Source organism: Centrocercus urophasianus, unplaced genomic scaffold (assembly GCF_019232065.1).
Source record: "Centrocercus urophasianus isolate 14NV4802_14NV808 unplaced genomic scaffold, USGS_Curo_1.0 seq_46, whole genome shotgun sequence".
Classification (NCBI taxonomy): Eukaryota; Metazoa; Chordata; class Aves; order Galliformes; family Phasianidae; genus Centrocercus; species Centrocercus urophasianus.
The window spans coordinates 1176116-1194864 of record NW_024885044.1 but is presented as its reverse complement, the minus strand read 5'-3'; the positions used below and the strand labels follow the sequence as shown (position 1 = coordinate 1194864).

Below are 18749 nucleotides of genomic sequence, written 5' to 3'. Positions count from 1 at the left end.
ACGGGGTGCAGGCACTTCCAAGAATAATGAGGTATCTCACCAGTCTCCACTTTGCCTTTAAGTATCAAAACAGCACTCAAATCCTACTTTAAGTACCCAAATCCTGCACTGGATTTAATCTTGAAGGCTTCATTTTTTATTTCAGATGTAATCCTGAACTGTAAGCAAAGACATCTATTATAACATGCTGGAATCCCAGGCACACAGATAGGGCTCCAGTGATAGAAAAGGAGGGAGGTTTTGGTGCAAGGCAATATGTTGGGGGGAAGCACAAAAAAACAGTGAGGAAAAAAATAATGCACTCTTCAGACAACTCCTGCTCTTGAGGATCTCCACTGGAAAGCAGAGGAGGAAAGCCTGGTCTGCCCTCTCTCATGCTCTTTTTCACTGGTTAATATCTAGATAATTTCCAGCAGGAACACTGACGTTCTGGAAAGCAAAGATTCTGAGCTCTGTCAGTCTGTTCTACTCCAGCAAGTGTGGGGAAGCCACAGGGAACTGGATTTTTGCTTTCTGAAAAAATGTTGACACCTGTTTTCCTGACATTCTTGATGCAGATGTTCAAGCCAGGATGTCAGCATGGATGCTTGCAAAGCTGGAGGGAGAATGGCAATGAGATGAATGGACCTAGCCAGATGAATAAAGCAAGAATCTTTACTGTGAATCTGGATATGGCTACAAGACTCAGAAAACAGCCATTTGTTTCAGTTTTGGGTTCTCTTTTATATGAAAGTCAAATGCAGTGAATTCCCTGAAATTAAACACTGTTTCTTGATGACTGAACACATCCAGTTGGAGGGATTGTACACTGCAAAGGGTGAGACCAACTTCACTGAATGAGGCTGAATGCAGATATCCTACACTCATTAACCTTAAATGAAGCCTAGAAAAAAAAAAAACAAAAACACAAATCTCCTATTTACTTTCAAGTCCTGGATATCTGGCATATAATGAAGAAAATAACAGGGAAAATTTTTTACATATTTCATTGGAGATGGAAGACTGGTAAGTGTGTAAAAGAAGAATCTTTGTAACTAAGTGAAAATCAGTCCTTCCCATACTCTTCACACAATGCAAGCCTTTAGTGAATCAGCTCTCATCCCACTAAGTGGGATATTAGCAACGTGCAAAATAGAAGTTGACTCAAATAGAAATCAGCAGTAACACTAGCCATATCCCAGCACCCACCACAAAAATTTGCCTCCCTCCTTCCACCCTCGCCACAGTTACATTCACATTATTCTTGCTGTCCTCCCCTAGCCCATGTGACAGCGGCTTCCAGGAGGAATTGCCACCCAAAAAGGTCAGCATAAGGCCATGCCAAACTCTGAGGTGTTACACTGCACTCATTTAAACATCCTGAGACCAACCACCTGCATGGAGGACTACTAGACTTAGGCTTCCCTACACTGAAATCACCAGGTATTCATTGTCACTGAGGGCTGCGTCGGCTCCCAAAGCCACGACATTTCCTCCATTGATGCATCTTGCCTTCCTCTGTTGGTATCCCTCTCTTTTTGCCTCCTGCTATGCAGCATTATTCAGAAGGAAGACAGGCTGCTGTGTCCACTCAGAGCGCCTTTAACTCGAGTGAGGAATCTGCTTCTGTGCAGGGCCAGTGACAATCTGCAAACTCCTCGTGAAAGACCCCTATCTTGTTATGCATTTATACTGTGCGTAGCACAATGAGGTCTGAATCCTGACTGAATGCTGCTGTATCGTAAGCAATAGATATGACAGGGAGGCAATTGCAGCATGCTGATGGAAGAGAGGAGCTGCTCTGGCCATTTTCTAGAGAAGATGCAGTATAGGAATACCACCACGGTAATGCAAAAGCAGCCGATGCAGTAGGCCTGCCTCCTAGCAGGGGATATTATTCACTTTTTGTGTAATCCCACCACGAAGCTCTTGGGATACGTTTTGTTTTTCACAGCTGTACCTGGGGGATGAGCAGGCTTGTGACATAAACAGGTTCTAACAGCCTGGGAGCCTGTCAGCAATTAGGGAGAGCTCACTAACTGCCTATGGTCTGTGGCTGTCTTTGAGAAACCAGAGCTACCAACAAGCAGAAATGTTTCCTTACTAATTTTGTCGTGCAAAATTAGTACTTTTTGTACGTGCAAAATTGCACTTTTGCAGCGACATTTTGAGATACTTTTTGCCTTCAAATAGTCTTTCTTCCTGAATGTGGGGTCAGCTCTAATTCTCACGAAACCTGCACACACTTATCTGGTGTATCAGTGTTTGGGGACTGAGCTCTGCAATGCTTTTACGGCATTCAATGTCAGCCAGTTAGATGGAATAATTTCTCCTTGAGATTACTACCCAAATAAAAAAATAAAATTCCCTTGATTACTCCTGTCCTGCTCCAAGAAGTTCAACGGAGGCCATGGTTTCTCATAAAATACTTAATTTCACTCTCTTGTTTGGGGTCTCTTCAAGTCACTTTTTAATATAAATGTAAAATTGTATTTGCATGATACACTCAACTGCAAGTAAGCCTGCAATCTGGAGAATTGACTAAAACACCTTTAGTACCTAGATTTTAATTTCAATTGATACTTAAAGCTTTATTATATTCCTGATTTTGGATGACTGAATTGTAAATCAAAGAGCCACACAGCAGTTCTCCCATATCAGTGGTCTGAAAGCACATGCAGAATACGGAAGGGAGACTGACATTTGAAAATAAAATATGTCATTTCAATTGAAATTTTATTTGAGTTCATCAGCAACAGTCTTACTGAATAGCAACAGCATTTGTTTCATCTGAGATGGAGTCCAACACAGCCTGAAAACTAGATTCTGCTCTATTCTGAAAGGAAAAAAAAGCACAAAATAACTACAAAACTACATTGGACCAGATTTCCTACCATGGACATTGTTACAAGCAATAAGACTAGCACTCTCATGTCTAACCACATGGCTGTTCTCCTAATTAGCTGGGATCACAGAATTGTGTCTGAAAAAGCAGAAATCATTTTAAAAATAGGCCTCAGAGGCAAGATTTTCCAAGCTTCAGCTTCCAATCCAACACCTACGTGAAAAAGACAGATTTTCAAAGAAACTCCCAAACTCCTCCTGTGCCACCTCCTGTGGAGCTGGGACCCCAGCAGAGCACATCTGAGAAGCTTTCCACGTCCTTTGTTCCCTAAGTTGACTCTGGATTTCAAGCAGGCTGGCCCTGAAACCCGCTCACTCCTTATGTTCCCACATGGCAAATGATGCATGGGCAGTTTTTTTCAGTCAAAGCCAGCCCCTAAAGTTTAAGGAATAAACATGCCACTTCTTCAGGGTTAGGGGCTCAGATAGGACTTGGAAGTTTTGTGTCTCTTTGTTACATCTCGTGCTACATTTGCGCTTCATATTTGTCATCCATAAAACTGATCCATCATCTGAAACACTTTACATAAAAATGCAGTCCAGATGAAAGCTCAACTGTGGGCACATTTACACGCACACACGATGCGTGCATTTACACACACGATGTGTGTGTGTGTGTGTGTGTGCATATGTATGCACAATCAAAGCTAATTTGCCAAAATCTCAATGCAGAAGCACATGTGTAACATCTCAGCTGATGCCAATAGAGTCAGAATTCAGCCTTTGGGCCATTATTTTATACTGCAAAACTCATTTCATGCAGGAAAACAAAAATAAACAAACAAACAAAACCTCATCTCATCATGGAACTTTTAAAAAACTCTTTCCCTCGAGCAAAATGGCTGTTTCCCCTCCCACATAAACTGGCAGCCAAGTCAGGAACAGTGCTGAAGACTTCCCATGCCTGCAGAATCAGATACAAAATTTGCAGGAAGGCTGGCACTTATTTTCTCACAACAGTTTGTTCTTCACATATTTCACAACTTTTAAGTTCCTTAATGTAAATTGGAATCATAAATTTTCCCTCCATGTGTTTTATTGACTTTGATCTCCACATTAACACCACGTATGAAATGGGGTGCTAAATTCAGCAAACTGGTTGCTGTTCTGCCCAGGTTCTGTCCCTTTTCTCCCTGAACACCCCAACGTTTTCATGGGGCATCCTCTCTCCTATGATCTATCCTGCCTGAATTAGAGGGCAGCTCATACGAAAACCTAGAGATGGTTCAGTGGGCAGGGGAACAAGAGGAGAGCTTGATGGCTGCAGGCTTATTCCTTAACTTTGGGCACCACCAGGTCCCATCCTTGTTCAGGTGCCCTGACTTCCAGGTGCCTGCAGGTAAGTCCCTGCTGAAGGGCTGCCTGTTCCCAGCAGGACTTCTGTGCATAAATCCATTACAGATTGCAGAGAAGATGGGAACGAGACTCACACATAACCATAAAATGACAGTGCTTTGAAAAAAGCTGTAACTCACTTTGGCTTCTCTCCTTCTCCCCACTCCACATCCTCAAATGTTCTACAAACACAACGTCACAGTGTTTACAAATGAAGATGCTGAAGGAAACTAGAGTACAAACATCATTATTTTACTTTATATAAAGCACATACATCTGATCAGGAGCTCTGAGTACCTTCCCGGTACTGGAAGGATTAAAGTATTAAAAGAGTATCTGAAATGATTTCCCTAATCGAATTTCTCTTCTCTTCATGTCCAAATACTGTGATTTAATTTCCCACCATGCTAACAATTTCTGTCCAATATTTTCCCCACTAACTAACATCAGGTGCATGCATCTTTTTCCATCACGTACTATGAACTTTCCTTTGCAAATTTCTTTACTGAGTCTGGGGATGAGGATTTGCATTTAATTTTCATGGGTTTTTTTCTTCTTTTTTTTTTTTTTTAAAACAGGTTTTCTGTGGTTCAATTTTATCAAGAACAATATTGATTGTGACATACTTGCTTATTCCAAAAAGGGCTGTAAACCCACATAACACTTCATCTGCCAAAAATGCTTTTTCAGTTTTTTTTTTTTTCCTTAAACAAACTCACTTGGAGCAAAACATCACATTGCATTTTTCCCTCCCTCCCATGTAAGGCTCTGCTTGGACTTACATTTCTCTGTCTCTAAGCAATGGATAAGAATCAAGATTCAAAATGTGGATTCTGTTCCTAAGACAAGAGCAGCAGTATTTCTGCTGTGCCAGCTAAGCACATGCTTTGCTCCAGATTCCTTTGACCGAAACAAATCTTGAACAAATCTGGCCGGTCACCTGTGTGCATCACCACTATGTGTAATACCTGCATGGACTGCCCATCTCTGAGCCTCATACATACAGGATATGTATTTCATTACTGTCTTCTGCAGTTACATTTCACAATCTGCAATACAGGTGATTTTAAAAGGAAGTTGTCACGGAGTTGACCAGATCAATCTATGTTTAAAGTTTAAATCCAGAGTGTGCCAGCATATTTGTGAAGACATTTTTTCTGAATATAAACAATGGAGCACGTTTCAGGAAGGCTAAGATTTTATTGTATATAATGAACATCTGTAATTTAATGGATTAATCAGAAAGGCAGATCAGCAATTGCCTTTTTCACTGACTGTGCTATTTGTAGCACAATGGGATCCCAGCATAATATAAAAGTTTTCAGTTTGTCAGCACTAATGATTTATCTTCTACCTGATTACAAAGCAAAGGCGTTCTCATTTACAGTTAGTATCTGGAGACACAAATGTTCTGGAACACTTTAAGGAGCACAGCTAATTGGGTACTTCAGTACTGCTGTGCTTTGAAGTGTATGAGGGCAATCAGACACGGCCATGAGTGACACTGCAAGCATCATGCAGGAGAGGAGCAGTCCTGAATTTTGGTGGGATTTCAGAAAGGAATGCTAAATGGCTCCTACTGTCTTTATTTTCACGTTGCTGATACTCTTATTACAAGTAAACTCTCTGTTTGCTGTTTTCATGCCACAGAAGTCTGGAAATTCCCTGCTTGCTGTCCTTGAAGGCAGTTAGTTCCTGTAAACAACAGCAATGAGCAACAGATATTCACAATGTTTTCTTAAATCATTTAATTGCTGTTGGAAATTATAGAAATATAATCTGTGTTATACCAAATGGGCCTGATTTTGGTCTCTTGAACTCCAGGCTGTTTTGCCTGGGGAATATTTCTCAGGCCTCTCAGAAATTTTGCTTTGCTCCAAGACCAGTAAGAATAAAATCAGCTCAGGCCCAATTTGAAACTAATCTTCAGTCTGCAAATTAAAAGCACACAGAACCTGCAGCTGTACAGTTGTGTACAACACTGGGTGGCTCTCACTCACTTAGCCTGAAATTCACTTTGACTTTTCATTTATTTTGAGTCAAGCCAAACCAAGTGCACAGAAACAAATATTGAAGGAAAACGTTGCATTCGATTCTGCAAAGAAAACTGCCACATTTCACGTGGCACTCGTCATTTCCTGGCCTAATCCACTCATAAAATCACTAGTTAATTTTTGTAGGATTATTTAAAATCCATTTCCACTCTTGTGGCTCCAGCAACTTCATGTTTTCCCACTCCCAAACTGACTCCTCCAACTTCCAGGCACGATCACAGATAGTTTGCAGAGGCTCCTGCTGACATAAAGCACGATTAAAGTGCTTCACAGATTAACCAACAAACACAAGAGAAATGACTTGTAGTTCAGAGATATTAAAAGAAATAAATAAATAAGCCAAAAGTAAACACAACAAAAAGCACAAGACGCTATTCCCCTCAGGAGACTTAATAAATTAAACTTAGAAACTGTGCGTGTAGCAGAAAAACTGTCAAAAGCCTCTGAAAAAAATCTGAAATTTAGGCTGCTCCCTAAGAGCGTGCTATGCCTTAAACAAATGTTCTCCTTTTATTGGTGGAAGAGGTCACACTGGATAGAGGAATAAGCAATCAATTCAATCACAGCTTGTCATCCCCATTAAAGTCTGTGCCTGTCTGCAGTCACTATGACCTCATATCCTCCTAAAATTACCAAAGGAAATGCCTCCATAAAGTAATACAGAGAGCAGAGAAAATACAGCCCCTTCACAAGTCTTTTTCTTTGCTGTCAATTATCTTAATTGACTCTACCTGTCTACCAACGTTGCCCAGTACAGTCATCTAACCCTTACATTATTACAGATGTGTTCAGGTACTTTTCAAGAGCGTAGCAGGACTTCATTTGTATTAGACATTATGTTCAAACCCCAGATATTAATCTTAGAAATCAGTGAGACTCTCTTTGTTGGGATTCCAGCAGGCTTTGAATATTACCTAAAATGAACTGCCAATGCTCTTTGTCAGTTTTCTTTTTCAGCCTAAAACTCGTGGATCCCTCTGGGTCCCAGGACTATTAATAAGTTTTACAAAGAAGCTAAAAGGGATTAAAAGCGTAAGATGGAAAGTGAGGCTTGATTTCACAACTATACGAGATATAGAACTTACCAGATCTACAGTCTATAGATGGAATAAAAAATAGCCCCCTTTTCCTATGATAAAAGAACTCCTTATTTCCGTTGTATCTTAATATTTTATTCCCCAAGTTACTGGAAACTGTCAGGCAGATGGATGAATGTTTATGAAATGCAGACCTCAGGACAGAGCGCATTATACTACAGATTGGCTTCTGTGAGAATAACCCTGTGAGCAACTGATGCCATCAGTGGCAACAGCCTCCCACGTATCCTCAGCTCAAGGAATTTTCTGTAAGCTGAAACCTTCCCTCGGTGCTCAGCGTTGATGTCCTGTTTCTGAATCATCATCTGCACCATTTCTATGGAGTAAAGCTGTTCAGGACAGAGCAGGGCACTGCAGGGCAGTTCTGCAAGAGACCCCCAAGTGCTGTGGGCAAGTCCTGAGAATGTACCCTGCTTCACAGTTCTGGTTATGATGCATGATTTTTTATCATCCTCTGTTCTGTAGCTACCAATGACAAGGGCAGAATTTTTATGAAGAGGAAAAGCTCTTTCAAAGTTTATTTGTAATTTTGACACCAAAGAAAAATCAGAAGTAATTACGTGTTATTGCTTAAAACTTGAAATTAGCAGCAAATGGAGATCTCTTAAAGTTCCTAAGGTTGAGAAGACATTCTTTGTGTCATGGAGTAGATACTCAATGCAATCAGCACGTTCTACACAGGTAATTACTTTTACTACTAATGGTGCCTCCCACTCAGTGAGGTAGATAAGATGTTCCAACACTACTTAATCACAATGCTTCATTATTGTTCCACCACCTACCGGGTAAAGCAATTCTCATGCTCTGCTCAGTGCCTCTCACAAATGAGAAAAATTTATGAATATGTGAGCAAAACAGCAGACAGCCTGCAGAAGAGGTAGCACTCTGTGTAGCTGCAAAAGACGTACGAAGTTCTGAATGCTGAGAGAACAGAAAAACCCATCCCATGGCAATCTGATACTCTGAAAGTGTTTTAGGTTTCTTTGCTGAAGCTTCTGAAATGTCCTTGAGACAAAACACAGTGTGTAAAAACAGACGCATTCGCTGCAGTTCCATGTTTTATTTTCGGTATTATTTTTCATTGCTTTGTGCTAGCAGAGCTCTACAAATTGTTTCACTACTCAATGCATCAAGAACTGACCCAGAAAACAAAAAGCAGGCAACAAACACTTCAGCTTTGTGGGGTTCATGGAATTCTCTGCACAGGTTCACATGAAAAGCAGGCAGCGGTTAGGCTGACTGGCACTGAAGTGTCCCACGCACTTGGAGCTCTCACCATAAGCCAATGCAAAACACTTTGGAAATCACATCCAACAGACATGGAGTGTCTTTATTTGTCATGAAGGCAGAGGAGCAGCATGTACTGCTTCCGTGCACTGAAATAAAATTGGTGCCCACTGTCTGAAAACGGCTCCTTTCCTGGGAACCTGAGACTTTTGTCTTAGAATGAGCCAGGAAACAACTTCAAGCAATTAACTCATCTCCCACCTGTTGCCTTGTTTTGTAGCTGTGTTAAAGCGAGGAGTGGACTGAAAGGAATCATGGCTGAAACTGTGTCTACTACTCATGTTCATATATTCCTAATACTACCGCAATACCAAAAACCCAGGCAATTTCCAGGCAGATCACCTAACCTGCTGTCAGAGAGGAAGCTCTGGCCAGAAAGAGATTTCCTAACAGCACTCAAGGACAATCTACTTCAGGGATGGGAGTTCATATTCGGCAATGAGAGTCCAGTCTTTCTACAGCAAATGCTACTGCTTTTTCATCTGACGTCGCTCTGTCCTTTATGCTCACATGCATTGGTGTGTTTGGTGTCACTGGCTGCTCTCTGTCAAATCCTTTGACTCAGACCAGCATCAGTGAGGAGACACCTTCTCTCGTGCCTGGAGAGACTCAAAACTGGTGCAGCAGTGGGCAGAGTTTGTCATACAGACACCGGTGGGAGCGAGAGAGGATTCCAGCTGAAAGCAATGGCTCAAGGAATCCCAAGATTATTTCTGGCTGGAGAAATGAAATTGCAAAGTAGGCTCAGCAGTAGGAAATACTGCTAATGGGTCAGAGGCTGAATAGTTCAGTGAGGATGGGGAGAAGTGTTTACAGCTTTCCATTTAGGTCCTCATTTCCATCATAAACGACCCTTTCCTTCTAACTGAGTGGTTTTGGGGGGCAGAAATAAACTGATCTGGTGATATGTGGTCTTGCTGAAATCTGGAAAGTGCATGGGAAGGCTAGCAAAACACACTGCTGCTTGTTTGTTGCTGAAGAATGCTAAATAACTACAAATAAAAGATTAATTTTGTGCAGTAGGAAATTGCTCATGGGAAAAACTGTCACTTTTACGTTGTAGGAGTCCCAATAAAACAGTGGGAGGACATCTAATGAGGGTGATGCAGTTATATAAACATTTCACCTTTTTTGTTTCTTCAAAATAATGTCTTATCCTTGCTCTTGGAAGAGTAACTGAAAAACAGGAGCTTTTTTTCTTTTTTTTTTAGTGACAGCTTAATGTGCTTAAGTCAAGGCCGTGATTTTAGGCAACGTGACTTGGAGTGACTTGGATCAGCAGTACTGCAAGCTCACAGCTCTGCATCTGAACCTACCAGTATGGCAAACATTCCTCGCAGCTCTCTGTGTGGCCGCATTGTGCCGAAAACGTGTATAAACATTTTTATTGACTCAGCCAGGAAGAACGAGCGAGATTCTGACTGCAAAGCTGCAGACACAGCTGTCTGCTCGAAAATACTCATCTGTGCTCACCATCTAAAGCTTTTGTTTTTAACTATTAGTAGATGTATGTAGTTTTTAATATTTTTATTCACTTTTATCACAGAACATCAGAACAGCGTGAGTTGCAGAGACAGCACCTGTACAACAGATCATGATTAATGAGGGAAGATGGGTAAAACTGTGTACACACAGTTCAGTGTGCGTGTGGGATGCTTCTGAAAAACCTTTGGCAATGCAGGGCCATGACGGATTCCTTTTGTGACAGGAGTCTCTCAGGTGGCTACTAGGAAATCAGGGGGCTGGGATGAAGTGCACTTCCCAGCCATTGCCAACAAACAATGAATGCAAACGGTGGGAATGAGTATAAATTATACCTTGAAGAGTTACAAACACAGGAATAAATGTGCTGTAGATTAAAGAGAGAATCAAGCATCATTTTTTTTCCATAAATATTCACGGTAAATAATGGTCAAATGTACAAAGCAGTAACTTCTAGGGCGTTCCACTTTTCATCTTTGAAACTGAAAAACAGAAGCAGGACTAGAAACTAGATGGTGTTATTATTTTGGACAACAAGACCTTTCTTAACCGTAAGATCCTTCTCTACTCAAGAAAGCACCAGGGGATTCACCTTTCAGGAGGCTCAGAGGTGTTGTGTTTGGAATGCAGGGCAAGCTCAGGGAGTGGGAGCTGGCACAAACGTATGGTAACCCACTGGTAAGCACGTGCACTTGGAGAGAAAACTTAGTTAAGAAACCAAATACGTGCGTGCATTTTAGAAAAATAAACGTATGCATTCACTTTTTACTAATCTAAGGGAAATTTGCTTTGTTTTAATGGTTTCGAAACTTCCCCATCCCTTGAGCAAACTGTACCCATTACTTTAAACACCTCAGTGTCTAGTAATTGTTCACAAATGTGTCAGGCTACCAGTAATTTAAGTCCTGTCAGGAATAAATCTCAGACACTCACTTCTTCCAGTCAGTGACTTGAACAAACCCGCCCACATGTCAATTACAGGAAGCTCCGCGCGGTGGCTTTGTTCGAGGCTGTGTAAACAGCAAAAGCTTCCTCCTCGCTAACAACTGTTTTCTAAACCCTATATAAATGTTTATGTGAACTATCCTGCAACAGCATCTAAAGCAATAAAAAGCAGGCGCGTAAAAAACAATCTGTGTTGTACTTGTTGGCAATAAATGTACAGCCTGTGGAAGCTATATATCCAGTTGTGAATTATTTTCTCTCAGAGGTCTGACCTCAAAACATTTAAATGTTAGACTGTAAATCAAAATGATATACTTCTACTATCTACAGATTTGTTCCCAGTTTCCAAGTCCTGCTAACTACGTGGGTCTGCAAATACTCGCACATTAATATGTAAATAGGCACACAGGTAGAAGTGCATTCCAGAGAGATATAGGAGAAAGTCAGACAATCAAAATATATGAGCAGGCATATTTTCTCACCTATGTTATTGTTCTCTGCAAGCCACAGGGGAGTAGCCACAGCTTGATGTATGACTGATGCAGCATAAGGAACGGAAAAAATCACTGGAGAACAGCTACAGGAAGAATTTAAAAACACCAAACAAGGTAAAATCTGGAAGGCTAAGAGTCATGAAGTGACACATTCACCTAACTGACACTTCAGGAGTCACTAATTCTGAAAAAAGATGCTCGAAAACCTCACTCAGCTAGTTTAAAAGAGCCCAGATCCCTCAACTGTTTCCACTGATAAAATGTGCTAAGCACAGGGATTTTTGTTGTTTTGCAAGATCACCTACACCCTTGTACTGCAGTTGTGGTATTGAACTCTGCAGCGTTCACAAGATAAATGTTCCTCTACCTACATTTGTCCATACAGCCTGATTTTACAGTAGAGTTTTCAACTGACCTTGTGGATCAAGGATCACCTTTGACAGGATCACCAGTTTGTACATTTCCAACTCCTCCATGTCCTGACAGAGTGGGAATTTTAGCTCCCATCTCACGGATGCTGCCCTCCCTACTGAGATAAGTGTCTTCCAGTCCTTCCCACTGAAATTGTTCTACTTTGTCTATGCATTTGAATATCAGTTGGATGAGAAACTGAAAGGCAATCCTCCCATATTCTGCATAAGCACCACAGCCAGCAGACTTCACCTGCCTTTGCCCTTATTCCTTCTCTACTATCTTGCTGTGCAAAACAGGAGTGGTTTGGTTGTTAGCTCTCCTGGGAGGCAGCAGAACTTGCTCCAGAGCCAGTTAGGCAGAGGATGGTTCAGCACCATGGGGTGGAGCAATAACCATCACAGGACAGCAGAGGCAGACCATGGCACTCTGGGCAGATGCCTTTGACTGCCTGCCTGAAAAGCACAGCGTCTCTCTCCACTGGCTGGCTCGGGTGGTTGTCGAGGAGATTTCCTGAATGACACGTGACAGGCTTTAAAGTCTTTCATGTATGCCACAAAAATCCCCTTCAGTTCACTGGCATGGACTTTGGAAGGCACAGACAGAGATCCCTCAGAAATTTCCTTATAACCACTTTTCAGATAAGGATTATTTAAACGCTGCAGTTCTTTCCAGAATGAGTACATCAGATCCACCGAGAGCAAAGAATGAGGAAGGACTTCAAAAACCGGCAAAAGGCAAAGAGAAACAGCAATGGCTTTCCAAACTGAAACACCTTGTAGCTACTGAAGCCAGTCCATACCGACATATATAGAGGACTGAGTGCTGAGGTTCCCATCTTGGCAAATGCTCTCATTCAATCCCTTAGGAGTTTTTTGGAGGAGGGAATGCAGGATCTGGACCTAAGCTTTTAGTCAGAATGACTCACTCTTGATTGTGCTGTATTTCTTTATGGTGGATCATATTATATTGCCAAATGAAAGGAATATGATGTTTGGCAGGGGGAAAAATACAAACAAATAAGGAGAGCAGATGAGGTGCTGCAGTTTAAATTGCGCTTTTCAGTTTTTTATGTATCATAACTGTATGCAAGGATGCCCTGGAGCTATGCTATAAGAGGAGCACTTTAAGAAGAACCAACATAAAGAAACAAATAGCAATACATGACATAAGTATAGCACCTACTTATTTTTCAGAGATACAGAGACTGGAAGCAGTACAAACATAACGTTGTACAAAGTGTATTTTCATAGCTAAGCATCACGCACTTACGAGATATATTTCTTCGACAGATGCAAGAACTAGAGCAGAAATATATGTATATCATATATGTTATATATAAGAATAGGAGAGGAGGAGAGACAAAGGACACAAATATTAGGAGAAAAGATTCATCAAGACTTCTCTGTTGAAACTTTAACAAGCATCCAAGTAATTGGGAAGTTGCCTCGTAATTTTATTCTTCTGTAGGTTACATCTGCAGGAAAACCTCCTGATCGTCCTTCTGTTACTCCTTTAGCTACTGGCTTCCAGCTGCAATAATTTTACATTGCCAGCAGTAACGATGGGACCTACCAGCGAGTGAAGAAATGGGTCAAATGGACTTGCTGGAGATCACAGAATATGAGGATGCTTCATAATTTTTGAAGTTTCTGAAGACTGAGTTACAGAAGAAGCCTAATGGAAAACAGTGAGACTGAATGTAGCTTCTGGAGTTTGAAGAAAGAGGAAAGGTTGTGAAATAGCCACTTCACTAAGCCATGCAAAAAGCTGTGGAATCTGTCATGCTACCACATTGTGCGTAACAATCCTAAAGAGCTCACTGGGGAGATTGCAAAAATATTTATCAATTTTTTTTCTCCAGGAAACATCAACTTCTCAGTGAAAAAATGCAGATCTAGATTAAAGGCCCTGAAGTGCAACAGTACGTCACAGGAGCTGCAGCCATGTCAGCACTGCTGATATATAGGAGTGGAGCCTCCTCTGGCCAGGGCAGCTTGGTGACCCACACAGCCAGAGCACAACAGGAGCAGCAGTCCTGGGGACCTGGCTCAGCTGAGGACAATGAGGACTCAAGGCCTCCTGACCCACCTTCCCACCAAGATGAGTTTTCCATCCTGAACTGTTCCGGATCTCACCTACAGTCTCAGCAGCCTGGGAGACTCACTGATTCCAGGAGGTGCGGGAGGCTGAGCCCCAGCACAAGGGATATTGCACCTCGTGACATCAGGCAAGGGAGCACTGCCAGGGAGCAAGGCTACACAACAGCACAGCTGCTGCACAATTACATGTATTCGGAGAGTAAATCTTCCAGCGGTGTGACACAGTGGGCCAAGCTCCCCTAGTTAGTTCCTCATGAAAAATAACTTAAGATGTTTTTTTCCCATTGAGATTAATTTTTTTTCTCAAGGGAAAACAACTCATCTGTCACTGGTTAAAAATATCCCGGCTAGATGGGCTTCTAACCCCTTTATTTCACACCCCTTAAGGGGTGAAACCTTTCATAAATCTCTCGTGGTTCCAAAGAAATCTGCCACGTGATTTTTGCCCCATGCATGAGATGATAAATAACACCCAGCCCCACTGCAACCCGGTATGTGTTCCAGACTAGGTGAACGATTAGAGAAGACATTTCTCCTTCTCATGAGGGTATCTGCTCATATTTTGCATGGTGTGGAAAGAACGTATTGCACTGAATGACGACTGATGATGATTAATGTATTATTCTACAGAGCATTATGGTTTCTTTTCATTTGTACTGCATTGTTAGGAGTAAAATGTGATAAAATGGCTGTAACTGTTTTCCACCCTACTTCCCCCCTTCCCCTAGAACTGTTAAAAATAACATCTGAAAAATTATTGAAAACAAGAGAAAAAAGGACCCTATTTTCTGCTAGTGTGAGTCTAACTCCCCTGAATTTAATGAAGCTTCTGTCATTTATAGCTGCAAACAATTTTTGCCCATTTTTAATAAAACATTACTTTGTTGTTTGCTTTTTTCCCCTTGTTTTTCAGGGTTGAAAATATGGCAAGTGTGAAGACTTCAGATTTCACTTATTCCAAAAGTGGAATCTGAGGCTGGATATTTTAAAACAATGAAGAAATCTTAGTAAATAACTTATAGCAATGCAGCACTTTAGAGAATGGTGTTTTGTTCAGGAAAGCTGAGAGTTTCATGGAAAAAATACAACAAAAAGTTTTCGAAGTCTATTTGTGAAAATAAGATGTCAACTTTTCCTGTGCAGAAAAAACATCTCAAGTTCTAGATCTTATTATTTATCTATAATGTGCATACAAATAGTGCTCTCTTCCTATAAAACATGTGCTTTTGTACACGTGGGCAAGAAGCCTCTATGCTCACTAACAACATCTCCACAAATTTCAAGTTGGTCCTGACTTTGCTTGCACGCAGCTGTCTTCCCTCCTCTAAAGCTGTTACTGCATTTTTTTAAGCCATAAAATGCTGTCCATGTTGCCAGCTCCCCTCCTGAAGTGCTCTAAAGTTTAGAGAACAAAGTACATTAACCTCACAATTAAGCCTATCTGAAATTTTATCTGAAATCATTCAGATAAGGCCTAATTCCTTTGAGCTCTGCTTGGAGCAAATGACAAAGTTTCAGATGCAGCAATTTGCTATGTTTCCATTTAAAACATCCGCTGCTTTCCCACTTCTAATACGCTGGAACATAAAATCCATGTTAGTTGTATATATTTGGGGATTATGGAGTTATGTTATTGGTGGAGTCTGATTTTTAAGCCAGTTAGACATGCCTTTGAATGCACAATTTTACATTCACGTGAAGCAGCTGTATTTGTTGATGAGTAACTCGGCTTCTTTGCAGGAGAAATTATTTGTACTTGCGCCTGCAGTTCTGGGCAGACACACCTAAGGAACAGAGCTGTATGGGCACCTGACAGATAAAACTTGTTAAAACACCTACATGTCTATGTAGGAAGCACCACTATTTCTGCATCTTTTCACTGCTTCCTGCATGTTTAATACAAATGGACACAAGTCTTTCCCAAACCATTCCCTAAAGCGTCGCCAACAGGGACGAAGCCCCGCACGCCGCTGTGGGCTGTCAGCTGTGCCGCCTGCTGTTACAGACCATGCAGGAGAAGGCAACTCCCACCTGAGGCCTGGAGCAGGCAATGGATAAGCCAGGGCCAGCAGTCAGGATTTCCTGCCTTGCAGCTGAGCGCACCAGGCTGCACTGCTGTTACCATGTTTGCCTCCACCGCAGCGCAGCTGCTTTTGTTAAGGAAACAGATGGACGTGTGCAGGCTTCGGGGGACAATGCCTTACTGAGCATGGCTGCTGCGCTTCCACAGACGAGAGGTGGTCGTGCAGGGACCTGACTGGGGATGGGAGGGGATTTCCCTGTAATTCATCCCGGACTCTGAGCTTCTCAGCTCCTCAAACCCACACAGCACAACTTCAATAACGCAGATGGTTTTTGTACCAAAGCTGTGAAACTACTTAATTGTCCTGCTTCGAACCTCAAGTGCCCAATTGGAAGAAAACGTTACAAAACATAAGGAGCTAAGAAGTGCAACTGAGGCCTCTCTTCCAGATCGTTTCAGAACACAAGCACTCCCATTTATAATTCCCATCTAACTTATTTTAATAATAGTAATAAAGAGGACAAAGCGATTGCAAGGAACGCCACAAAAACTACGCCAGAGAGAAATATGCAGTTCAGCTTGGTTTAAGCTTCAGCTTGGCCATACTTGGCTCTTGTCAGTTTATGTCAGAGCCTTAAGATTATTTGATTTAGGACAGCCCTGCTGCTATCCATTGGGCTTGCCAGAGAACAGAACATAAACCAAGTTTCCAGGAAGGGGTCTGAGGGGAGTTTTGAGGCCTGATTACTTGAAGATTCATTTTTTGACAGTGAACAGACTTGGGGATAAAATAACATTGGAAGACGAGAAATGTCACTATGGACCTGAACCTGCAAATACTTATGTACATGTTTTAACTTTACTACTGTGGGCAGTCCTGCTAAAATTAATGAGACTGCTCAAGGGGGTAAAGAAAAGCATATGCACAGGAATTTCCAGGATCAGAGACTGTGTGCTTAAGACGTGAAGAGTTCCAGGGCCTTCATTTGGGAGCAGTCATATGCTTGTAGTTAAACCAGCATGAACATTTGTAGCATCAAGGCCCAAAATTCTTGCATTGTAAATAACAGGAGTTGGGAACCTGAAGCCAATTGCATTTGGAATAAAACAGGCAGGGAAAAAAATAAAAATGAGTCCCATGATCTCACACTACGATGGGTAAGAGTTATAATTCTTTGGCCAGATCATGAGCTGGTATAAACTCATAGGAGCTACTCCCTGCAACTGATAACGTGAATAAATGCAGCATTAAGTCTGTAGCTAAGTGCCTTCCAGAACTGGGACCTAAGGAATATGCAACAAAATTTATTTTGGAGTGCAGTCATTACATTTTGAAGTGTCAGTTTAGTCTGACGAGATACAAAAGACTAGAAAAATGATAAGGCCTAGGTCCAGGAAATGGGAGCAATATGGACATTATTATTTGCTTCAGATGAGAGGCAAGCTAGTGTCACAGGGATCGTGTTCAAATGCCAAGAAGACTGGAAAATTCAGAGATATTAGAGTTGTAAGCTTGGAGATGGGGACTATGTTAAATTGTTTGATTCTTTCAGTGTTTTTGTTTCTCATTTAATGTTGGCTCCAACACAGTCAATCTCAAAATAATGTTTTTTCTTCTTTGTATGACCAGTTTCTTGTTTTAATTCTACTCCCAACATCAGAGTGAAAAAAGAGTTTCTGCATTATAGCAGAATCCTGTAGCTACAGAGAGTAAATAAGAAAAATACATTAAAATATTAGTTGAGTGCAATTAACAAGCTTTTTTTTATTTTGTAGCACAATCCAGCACACAGAGGAAAAGAAAGTCCCTTGCCTAAAGAAATTTAAACTCTAAGTAACTCTTCAGGAAAAAGAAAAAAAAAGAAAAAAAAAGAAAAAAAAAAAGGTATTTTCCATTTTAGAAGCTTTGATGGGTTATAAGATGCTCAGACGTTTCACAGAGGAGAAACATAAAAACACCTAGACAGATAATTTAACTCCAGATTCCTCAAAGTACTTCACTCTACTCTGTTAGAGTCGAAGCCAAATTTTGTGGAAATAAGTATTTCATCTTCAGGAGCCACATGGATCTAAGAGCCTTTTCCTAGTGTGTTTACATTGCTTAAGATCTTCATTTCCTCTGCCTGAAGCAGTGAATTGCGATGGAATTGAATGCACAGTAAAAGTACCATGTACGAAAGGTTTATGCATTATGTTAAAAAGAGATGTCTTGACAAATGGTGCCATTAGCATCTGGAATTCACTATATTTGTCGGGCTGGGCCACTCTGAAAACATTCCTTAAGAAGTGTAACAAATTTACTGAAATGCTAAGGAACTGATCTGTTGAATAGATGCAGCCAAATATATGTAAAAATTCAAAGCATTTGTGTATTACCACTCGCCACACTTAGTGTTCTAAGTGTATATCAGCTTTCCTGGGGAAGAAGATTGTATATACTCACAGCTTAGCACTCCTGAAAACATCACTACCCGGTCATTAGAGAAGATTACATTCCCATGCTCTAAATTTTATGTCCGTAGGATTGAGTGCAGAAATGTTGAAAGGATCGACGCGTTTTATCAGAAATTTTTGACCTGTTGTGTCATTCTACATTCCCACTCCTTATAAACTACTGGCAAATGTCTCTTGCACAG

General features: G+C 41.2%; 1 protein-coding gene across 3 annotated transcripts in view; it reads right to left on the bottom strand.

Annotated features, from left to right (window-relative positions):
* The window catches only part of TSHZ2 (teashirt zinc finger homeobox 2), a 203776-nt gene that overhangs the window by 148498 nt on the left and 36529 nt on the right, over positions 1-18749 (bottom strand). The gene's annotated exons all lie outside the window — the stretch shown is intronic.